This window comes from Triturus cristatus, chromosome 11 (genome assembly GCF_964204655.1).
Source record: "Triturus cristatus chromosome 11, aTriCri1.1, whole genome shotgun sequence".
Lineage (NCBI taxonomy): Eukaryota > Metazoa > Chordata > Amphibia > Caudata > Salamandridae > Triturus > Triturus cristatus.
Genome location: NC_140594.1, coordinates 111,115,422 through 111,126,753, shown reverse-complemented (window position 1 = coordinate 111,126,753; position 11,332 = coordinate 111,115,422).

Here is an 11,332-nt window from a genome sequence, read left to right as displayed (position 1 = left end):
GGGAGGGGGGGTGCAGTGGTCGCCGTATCGTCCCGCCCTCTGTCCGCCAACCAGCGGGCTATCCATTGCAGCTGCGCGGCCAGGTAATAATGCTCAAAACACGGCATCGCAAGGCCTCCCTGGTCAGTGGGGAGATATAGCTTGGGCAACGTGACCCTGTGACAGGCGTTACCCCATATAAAGTCCCGAAGGGACCATGTAAGGGTTGAAAAAAAGGAGGCCGTGATATAGGTGGGCAAATTAGCGAAGTAGTACAGGAGCTGGGGTAGAATCACCAATTTGACTAAGGCGATTCGCCCCGTGACCGCCAAGGGGAGGGTGCCCCAGAACCGCAACTGGGTCCTGACCGCTGTCACAGCTCTGCCCAGGTTGCCCTCCACTAGGTCTGCTGGTTGTCTATATATCTGGATACCCAGATAACGGAAGGTGCCCGGCTGCCATTTGACTTGCACGCCTCCGAGATGGTAGCTCGCGTCCTGGGTGTCGGCTCGAAACGCTTAGAGGCATGACTTAGTAGCATTCACCCTGAGGCCCGAAAGAGCGGCAAAGTCGAGCAGAATGCACTCCAGTTCGGCCGGGATGTGTGCCACATCCCTGACGAAGACCAGTAGATCGTCCGCATAAAGCGATACATGGTGCATCGCATCCCCCAACAGGATTCCAACAGCCAGCACCTTGCGAAGCGTGGCGGCAAGGGGTTCTATTGCCAGCGCGAACAGGAGGGGTGAGAGCGGGCACCCCTGCCTGGTGCCACGACATATCGGAATGGCGTCAGATATATATGGCCCTGTTCTTACCCTCATCGTGGGGTCCTTGTACAATAGGGCCGCCATTTGGAAAAACCCAAGGCCCAGCCCATAGTGCGACAGCGCCGCTACAAAGTATCCCCACTCTAGGCAATCAAAGGCTTTCTCAAGATCTAGGACCAGACAGCCCGCCCTAGGCCATTGCTGCACACTGTCATGGGCCACCCGGTAAAACCGTTGAGGATTAAGAGAGGTACTACGCTTGGGTACAAAACCGTTTTGGTCCCCATGTATTAACACCGACACCGTTGGGGCCAGCCACTCCGCTAGCACCTTAGCCAACATTTTATAATCCGCATTAAGTAGAGTAAGAGGACGATATGACCCCAGGTTGGTGGGATCCCGTCCAGGTTTGAGCAGGGACACCAAGTGGGCCTCTCACATAGAGGCGGGCAAGGTGCACTCCTCAAGGGCCGTAATGTAAAGAGCGTGCAACCTGGGCACAAGTGACTCCCGATAGGCCTTGTAGTATTCTGCTGGTAGCCCGTCCGGCCCCGGCGCCTTCCCAGAGGCCAAAGAGGACACCGCGTCTCCGATCTCCTCCTCGGTGAGGGGGCATTCAAGCGTTTCCTGATGCTCCTCTGGGACCGTGGGCAAACAGGCAGCCTCCAAAAACCTATCCAGGCCCTGTGCCTGCCGGCGCCCTGTCGATCGATATAGGGCCGCATAATGTTCCGTCATTACGCGATGTATTTCCCACTGTGTGTGCACGAGCGACCCGTCGGGCCTACTAAGTGCGTCTATCGGCGCGTGAGCGGCTTCCCGTCTGAGCAGCCAGGCCAGCAACCGTCCCGCCCTGTCAGACTTGGCGTGAACGCGGGCTGAATGGGCCGCGTAATTGTGGCAGCGCAAGCGCTCCAGCAACTCAGCATCGCGTGCCCGAAGCCGCGTCAGCCGTACCGAGTCACGACCCCCACCCTCGCCATGAAGCTCACAAGAGAGAAGGCGCGACTCGAGGCCCGCAAGCGACAGCGCGAGCCGCCTTCGTATATTCCAGGTCGTACCCAGACAGTATCCCCAAATAGTGGATTTATGAGCGTCCCACTCTACTAATTCATTACTCGCCGTACCCTCGTTCAGATCAAAGAATTGTTCGATCTCTGGGCGCGAAATTCAGCGTCCTCCAAAGCCGCCGGTTGAAGCCGCCACGTAGGGACAGGGGGCCGACCGAAGTCCCATGCGAGACGCAACCTAAGAGGGTTGTGGTCTGAATGGGTCCGACCCAGATACTCCGCTTGGCCCAACAGGGGAGTCAAAGAGTGGGAGCCCACCACCCTGTCTATACGACCGTGTAGGTCATGCACCACTGAATAATACGAGTAGATGCGATCGTCAGGGTGTAAAGTGCGCCACAGATCGCATAATGCCCAACGCCACAGCCAGTCGGTGAGGGTCCGCGCATTAGAGACCGCCTGTGTGTTGCGGAGGGGCGGAAAGGACCTATCTAGTCGTGTGTCAAGGACAGAGTTAAAGTACCCACCCAGTAGCCAGGGAAGACCCGCATATGGCGCCAGCACTGTTGACAAGTGGGCCAAAAACGACGGTTGGTCGACATTCAGGGCGTATACTGAATCTAGTAACATATGTTGGCCGTTCAGTTTCCCACCAACCAGTGTGTATCGCCCTGCTGTTTCAGCTACTACCACTGTGCATGTGAACGGAGTGCCCGCCCTCACCCAGATTAATGTACCACGGGTATGTGCAGAGTACGTGGTCCCAAGTAGCTGGCCCCTCCAACGAGCGCGTAGCCGGTCGAGCTCAGGCTGCGTCATGTGAGTCTCTTGGAGAAGGGCGATGGCCGCCTTATGTCGCTGCAGGTAAGCGATAATGGAGTATCGTCGTGCAGGCGTGTGCATTCCCCGTATATTCCATGTGATTACGTCAGTTGCAGCCATCTAGAGCGATTGAGATCTACAGCGGCCACTGGGGCAGGGGCGAATCGGTTGGAGGGGTGAAGATAGACTCTGTATGTCATGCCAGTGTGTTGTAACAGAAACCCCCCTAACAAAAGAACATTTACGTACTGCTGAGTACATTTAATAAAGAACAATAACAGTGTAACTACCAGGGCAAACCCCCAACTAGGCATTTGTCCAAACTGCAAGCTAAACGCTTATTGAGTAAAACTAAGCCAGGTTATGACTAACGGGTGCGCGATGTGGCTGTAGCTGACGCAACCTGCACTTTCCCTGCGCTACTCCTACATACGCCAGGTGTGCCTCTGATGTCACAAGTGGTGCTAAACATGCACGGGTGGCCCCACCGCACCTCTCTACACTGCCCGCCGCCGACCCTCCACAGCACTCCGGCCCCCCCCTCGAGCAGGGATCTCACCCCTCCACCCCATCTACCTAGCAGGGGCCAGCAGACTTGTGCATGCCCATATCCGACACTGCACCACATCTTACAGGGGAATACGGAGAGACCCCTCCAGCTGTCCCCGCAACATCTTGTCCCAGTCATGTCGGCCCTCGTTTCAGCAGTTGCCACCACCCCAACACCCTGGGCTCATACAATGTGGTCAGCAGTTTGGGGCGTCACCAGCGGGAGGACTTGATCATCTGAAAGTACGGTGGACGGGGAAGACGACCTACTAGTTTCAGGATCACTATGTTCATGAACAGCTGTTGCACCTTGGCTGCTCATGGACCCCAGGGTTGCCACCGCCTCCAGGGCTTCCTGACGCTCTTGCCGCATCCTTTCAGGGCTGGGCACCACGGCGGGGCTCGGCCCCGCTGCCCTTCGGGCCTCCTTCCATCGTCGCCGTCTCGGTCTCTTCTCCTGGCGTCCGTTAGCTCCCGGGTCCGGAGGTCTCCGGCCTCCGCCCAACCCTGCCTCCTCCAGCCAATCCCAGACATCAGATGGGGCATCAAAGAACCGGGTCCCTTCCTTCGTAATCACTCTGAGGCGCGACGGGAACAGCCGGGAATATGGGATCCCCAGGTCCCGCAACTGGCGCTTCACTGCCAGATAGTTACTTCTCCGCTTTTGGACTGTAGCAGTATAATCCGGAAAAAACATCACCTGTCCTCCGCCTACTGTGATGGTGTCCAGTTTCCTGGCCTCACGAAGCACCACATCCCTGTCTCGGAAATTGAGGAGTCTGAAGAGAAAGGGCCGCGGTCGTGCCCCGGGCTGAGGCTTCCGCGCCGGGACCCGGTGCGCGCGCTCCACCATGAACTGCTGAGAGAGAATCCCCGGGGGGAGGAGGTCGCGAATCCACCCTTCAACAAACTGCTCCGGGTTCCGTCCCTCCTCACCTTCCGGCAGACCCACCACTCGGACGTTATTGCGCCGAGAGCGCCCTTCCGCGTCCTCAGCACGGTCCTCCAAGGCATGGACACGGTCAATCAGGTCCTGCAGGGCCACGGTGTGGTGGCGCACCACAGAGTGGACCTCCTGGAGCGTTTGGCGTTGCTGGGTGACAGAATCCGCCAACTTACGATGGTCTGCGTGAAGGAGGGTGAAGTCCACCGTGACTTTGTCTATCCGGGACTCCAAGGAGACCCTAGTCTGTTCCAGTGTAGTACCCAGTCGCTCCACTGCCGCCAATACTGGGTCCATTTTCGCCTTGAGCGCTGTCGCCGGAAGTTCCATATCGCCATCATGACGCCTGGGTGTGGTGCCCAGCTTCTCTGTCTGTGACCGGCCCGCAGGCAGCTTGTTCCGTAGCCGGCCCATGGCCAGCTGCTGTGCAGAGGGCATTCGACGTCAACCCCCGTCCCTTACGTGCAGTCCAGCCTCCCTCTTCTGCCTTGCCAAGGTGCGACAGAATGAACACCACGTTCTCCTTGCTGGTGCGGGGGAAGGAAAGGAGGGCGGGGGGAAGGCAGAGACCCCACCCGGGATGGCGTGGGCACCTTCTATCCAAGGCCCACTGCTCGGTATCCACCGGGCTCTGGGGCCGCCGGTACCGTCTCACACTGCCCACACAATGTATTGGTGTCCCCGGCCTGGCACCGCTCCTCCACCACAGCGTCTGTGTCCCGCAACTGCCAGGCTAGACACTATGCCACCTCCGCCTCCAATACCCACTACGCCTGGGTCACTAGCGAACTGGCCACCCTTCTGTTGCCGCCGGTTGCGCATATATAGCGGTGCAGTCCGGGCAGGGCCTCGAATGTCGTCCAAGGCTGGGTCCCCTACACAGTTGCCCCCTGGTACACAGGGGTGCAAGTCTCTCCTCAGTGTGCCAGCTTCATAGGGGTGCACACCGAATACTGTCACTCGTCTCGTTTTGGGGCCGAGCAGCCCCCCTCTGCCTTCTCAGCCGTGTACCACTTGGGCTGCGTGTAGTGGCCTGGAGTAACGTCCTGGCTTTCTCGGGGTTGGGACAAACAGACGACGGACCAGAGAAATGGAGGTTTAAGGATGATTTAATAAACAGATAAACAACTACAGACAACAAAGAATACCGGTACTGGAATCACCAGTTAAAGTACGATACCCATTCACAGCTCGTCTAACCGTCCTCCGCATGCACACCGGACCCGGTATGCTCCAACGGAGGGCACAGTGCTAAGCAGTGGCCGACAATGCCACTCGACCGCTGTGAAGGGTAGTTCCAAGGTTGTGGAATCTACGGGGGGCACGTGGGAGTCACCCGGCCGGGCTCTCTACCACCTGGGAACAGCCGCTCTACCAGTATCCCCCAGAGTACTGCCACAACACAAAGACGCTGGGAACACCTCCTAGTGTGCGTCTCTTGTATCCGGGTTTAAGTGATGATACCCAAGGTGGCGCAGAGAATGGAGGGGAGCAGCCGCTCTACCTATCCCAGTTCTCCTACGAGTGTCGATGGCTAAGACGCGGAAACACCTCCGGGATAGCGTCTTAGCTCTAAGCGTGTGTTTACCCAAGGAACGAGGGTTGGGAGCTTCGGCTCGCACCAACCTCGTTTTCTCCAAATTGTCAGGCCGTTGGGAGCTTCGGCTCTACCAACGGGACTTGTGCCCAATGACGTTGAATACGGCTCTCAGAACGGGACAGGACACGGGCAGGAAGCACACGCCAGCACCTCTCCTCCGCTCCTTAGAATGTTCCTTCCGCCGCTCAACTCACCATCGGGTCCGTGTACCTCAACCAGGTACTCCGGCAAAAATCAGAATATCCGACGCCGAGTCCCAGTGATCTTCTCCTTAAGTAGTACTCTCGGTGTTGTATAACCATGACTCTTGAGTTGCATAACATGAAAACTAGGCGTTCCCCTTGGTGTTATGCAACCAGAACTCTTGAGTTGCATAACATGAAAACTAGGCGTTACCCTTGGTGTTATGTAACCAGAACTCTTGAGTTGCATAACATGAAAACTAGGCGTTTCCCTTGGTGTTATGTAACCAGAACTCTTGAGTGGCATAAGGCAATTGTTGCCGGAGGGCATTCTGGGAGTTGTAGTCCGCTCTCCTCCATGCGCACCAGGTTCACGGAAGTGGCATTGTGGGAGGGAATCCATGTGCGGGAGGGGATTCCTGACAGTACATCCCCCTCCCATCAGCGCCCCCCATCAGGACCAGCACAGGAAGGATATCGACGATGGAACGACGATACCAGACGAGGAGCGTGAACCCCCGCCGCAGGTTCCCATGACTGCTCCTCGGGTCCGTACCCCTTCCATGCCACCAGATACCACAGTTTGCCCCTGCGCCACTTGGAATCCAAGATACCAGCCACCTCGTACTCCACCTCCGAATCCACAGTCACCGACACCGGCGTACGAGGCCTCACCGCGTTCGCGGGTTTCAAGAGAGAAACGTGGAACACGGGATGGATCCGCAGGGACTGGGGCAGGCACACTTTCACGTTCACCGGGCTGATGCATCGAAGGATCCTATATGGGCCCATGAAGCGGGGATGGAACACGCTACTTTTCTTGAATCTCATGTGCCAAGTAGAGACCCAGACGTAATCTCCAGGTTTGTAGACCGGTCCAGGCCCTCTCCTCCTATCAGAAAAGGCTTTATACGTGGCCTTAGCCCCCTCCAGGGCAACTCGAGAACTCATCAAGGCCTCCTTGATGCGGGCCACCCTCTTGGCTGTTGTCGGCAATCTGTCTTCCCTGACCGGGTGCAGAAACGGCAAGAACCGGGGATGATGGCCGTAGTTACTATAAAAAGGGGAGGCCTTGGTGGAACAATGTGTGGCGTTGTTGTACGCGATTTCCGCGATCCAAAGTAGGTCCACCCACTCACCCTTCCCTTGCTCTACAAAACAACGTAGATATTGTTTGAGCGACTGGTTCAGGCGCTCCGTCTGGCCGTCCATCTGCGGGTGATAACTCGTGGACATGGCTGACTTGACGTGTAACGCCGAACACCAAGTTTTCCAGAAGTGCGACGTGAACTGAGACCCCCTGTCCGACACGATCACGTTGGGTAGGCCATGTAGTCTCACTACATTCTTCAATAACAACGACACCAGCTCTCCTGCCGAAGGTACCTGTTTGCAAGCGAGGAAGTGCCCCATCTTCGTGAGATAGTCCACCACCACCAGTATGGCCGTCTTTCCTTGATCCTTTGGTAGCCCGACAATGAAGTCTAAGGATATGTTTTCCCAGGGTTTGGTCGGTGTAGGAAGGGGTTGGAGGAGTCCTTGCGATCTTCTGTGGTCCGATTTCATGGATGCGCAAACGGTACATGATGAACACCAATTCCGGACGTCTGTTCTCATGGCAGGCCACCAGAACTGCCGTCCCAGGCTCGCTACCGTCTTTTCGACACCCAGATGGCCGGCACAGGGAGACACGTGGCACCAGGTGAAGGCCTGTTTTCGAAGCCTAGGCGTGGGTAACAACATACATCGTCCTTTCACCGGAATCCCGTCCTTCAGCTGCCACTCCTTGTGACTGCGAAGCCACCTCCGCCACATGAAGGTATGGGTCCCCTTCTGGACCCCCCTGAGGAACGTCTGTGGTTGAATCACCCCTATCACAACTCCTGGAGGGATGATGGAATGTTCGGCAACCGGCTGCGGATCCCTGGCATTCGATTGCCTCGAAAGCGCGTCCGCTTTCCTGTTCTCCGTACCGGGTCGGTATGTGATGTGGAAATTGAAACCGGAGAAAAAGATCATCCACCTCATTTGACGGGGAGACAAATGCCGGGCCGCCGTCAGAAACTGGAGGTTTCTGTGGTCCGTATACACTGTAACCACGTGTCTGGCCCCCATTAACAAATGCCTCCACTCAGCAAATGCGTCCTTTATTGCGAGTAGTTCCTTCTCCGCAATATGGTAATTGCGTTCCGCATCGTTCAATTTACGAGACATGTACGCCACAGGATGGAGCAAACCCGACATCTCATTCCTCTGAGATAGAATGGCACCCAGTGCCACATCAGAGGCGTCCGCTTCTACCACATAGGGTAATTCCGGATTCGAGTGAGCTAGCACCGGGGCGGTGCTGAAGGCCTTCTTGAGGGCCACAAATGCTTTTTGTGCTTCCGGTCCCCACACGAACTCCTGAGACTTCCTTAGTAGTTGCGTGATCGGGGCAACCAAGCCTGAAAACCCCTCAATAAAACGCCTATAAAAGTTGGCGAAGCCTATGAAGCTCTGGACTTCCTTTACTCCTCGGGGCACCGGCCACTCCTCCACCGCTCTGATCTTGCGTTCCGCCATCTCCTGTCCGTTGGGGCTCAGCATCACCCCAAGGAATTCCACTGATGTGACGTGGAAGTCACATTTGCTGAGTTTGCAGTATAGCATGTTTTCCCTCAGTTTTTTGAGAACTGCGGATACGTGCTGTACGTGTTCTTCCTCTGAGTTGGAGTAGATGAGTATGTCGTCTATGTAAACGACCACGTAGATATCCAATACCTCCCGGAACACCTCATTGAGGAAGTATTGGAAGGCGGCAGGGGCATTGCATAGTCCGAACGGCATGACGAGGTACTCAAAGAGCCCGAACCTGGTCTTAAAGGCGGTTTTCCATTCGTCGCCGTCCCTCATGCGCACAAGATGGTATGCCCCCTTGAGATCAAGCTTTGTGTATATTTGGGCCTTTTTTACCTGTTCCAGGAGAACGCTTATGAGAGGCAGGGGGTACCGGTTTTTTATGGTTATCGCGTTCAAGGCCCTAAAGTCCACGCAGGCCCTCAATTCGCCATTCGCTTTCGGAATGAAAAAGAGAGGCGATGCGGCAGGGGATTTCGACGGCCTGATGAACCCCAGCCCTAGTAATTTATCCAAATATCCCCGTAGATGTACGTTTTCGGGTTCTGTGAGCGCATACAGTCTGCCGCTGGGAACGCTAGCCCCCGGAACCAGGTCGATTTGGCAGTCGAACGGTCTATGTGGAGGGAGCACCTCCGCTCGGATTTCATCGAAGACGTCCCCGAAACTGTGATACACTCTGGGCAGCTTTACGTCCTTTTCTGCTGCCGTGGCGACCGTGTGACCTTCGCCTACCTCACCTTCGTGGGGGTCCTGCCGCATGCCGCACCATTGTTCACAAAACGGGGAAGTCATCTCAATGTGATGCGTAGGCCAATCCACCGTTGGGTTATGTTTTTGGAGCCAGGGTAGACCCAATATGACCCCGTACTGCGGGGCTCTGATTATGCTAAAATCGATACGTTCGTTATGCAGTTTTCCGAACCTCACCGGTATTTCTCCTGTGTGCTGTCCGATAGGTCCGGTCACCAGACTTCTCCCATCCACTGCATACACCTCCTCTGGTATCTGTTTGGGAAGGAGAGTGAGACCCAGTCTCCGTGCTTCATTGTAGTCCATGAACATGCCCGTGGCTCCTGAATCAATCATGGCTACCACAGGTATCCACTGGTCCTGCACTCCTACGTGTAAGGTAATAAACAAATGTCTTCGCCCTTTTTGATTCGGGCTCAACATGGAAGGGATGTGGGTGTGACTCCAAGATGCCCCTTCCCTAGACCCGGAGTCCCTCAGTTTTCCGCCGGTGCTTCCACCACTGCTGTCACCGTTTTGTTCGCTCGGTATCGTGAGGTTTTTGGCTTGGCTGGACACTCGCGTACATAGTGCCCCTTTTTCCCGCAGTAAAGGCAAAGGCCTTGCTTGCGGCGTGATTCTTTTTCAGTGGCTGTAAGGCTCGCCCTTATAGCTCCTATGTCCATGGGTTCCGTCCTGGTGGAGGAGTTGGTCTCAGGGCCACCCATCGAAACATACGATGGCAGCGCTTTCCCTTTCCTCTTGTGATCGCCCTTTCTTTCGTTCAATCTATGGTCCAGCCGTAGCACCAGGTTGATCAAGCCTTCACATGTCTTGGGTTGGGGGTCGATTTGTGCTACCACATCTTTGAGCTCTTCGCTCAAGCCCTGGTGAAACAGTGCGGTTTGTTTGGCTATGGGCCACTTGGTTTCGGCCACTAACCTTCGAAAAGCATTAAGGTACTGCACCAGATCATTGTTGCCTTGCCTCAGCTCCAACATCTCTCGGTCGACAGTATACGAGTCAGCCCTTCGATCAAACACCTTCAAGAATTCCTCGCGGAAGGCTCCCCAATCACATAGGATAGGGTCGTCCCTGCTCACCAGTGGGACTGCCCATTGCGCCGCGTTCCCAGCAAGATACGAGATCAGAAAGGCCACTCTGGCTTGGCTGGTAGGAAAGGCCTTTGGTTTGCAGGACAGATGCAGTGCTACTTGAGTGAGGAATACCTGCACTGTGTTGGGGTCTCCGCTGTACCTCTCTGGTGTCGCCAAAGGAATGGCTACGGGCATCTCTACCACAACCGCAGGAGCCGAGGCCGTGTGAGAGGCACCCGCCTGTAGCGGATCGTTCTGCAGAGCATCCATTCTAGCCTTAACGTCTGCTGTTTCCTGTCTGGAAGCGGTGAGCTCGATTTGCATCGCGGCTAAGACGGCCAACACATCCTCAATCGTGGCCATGTCGTTCGCCCAACCAGGAGATAGTTATGGAAGAGGTCGGATATTATGTAACGTCCTGGCTTTCTCGGGGTTGGGACAAACAGACGACGGACCAGAGAAATGGAGGTTTAAGGATGATTTAATAAACAGATAAACAACTACAGACAACAAAGAATACCGGTACTGGAATCACCAGTTAAAGTACGATACCCATTCACAGCTCGTCTAACCGTCCTCCGCATGCACACCGGACCCGGTATGCTCCAGCGGAGGGCACAGTGCTAAGCAGTGGCCGACAATGCCACTCGACCGCTGTGAAGGGTAGTTCCAAGGTTGTGGAATCTACGGGGGGGCACGTGGGAGTCACCCGGCCGGGCTCTCTACCACCTGGGAACAGCCGCTCTACCAGTATCCCCCAGAGTACTGCCACAACACAAAGACGCTGGGAACACCTCCTAGTGAGCGTCTCTTGTATCCGGGTTTAAGTGATGATACCCAAGGTGGCGCAGAGAATGGAGGGGAGCAGCCGCTCTACCTATCCCAGTTCTCCTACGAGTGTCGATGGCTAAGACGCGGAAACACCTCCGGGATAGCGTCTTAGCTCTAAGCGTGTGTTTACCCAAGGAACGAGGGTTGGGAGCTTCGGCTCGCACCAACCTCGTTTTCTCCAAATTGTCAGGCCGTTGG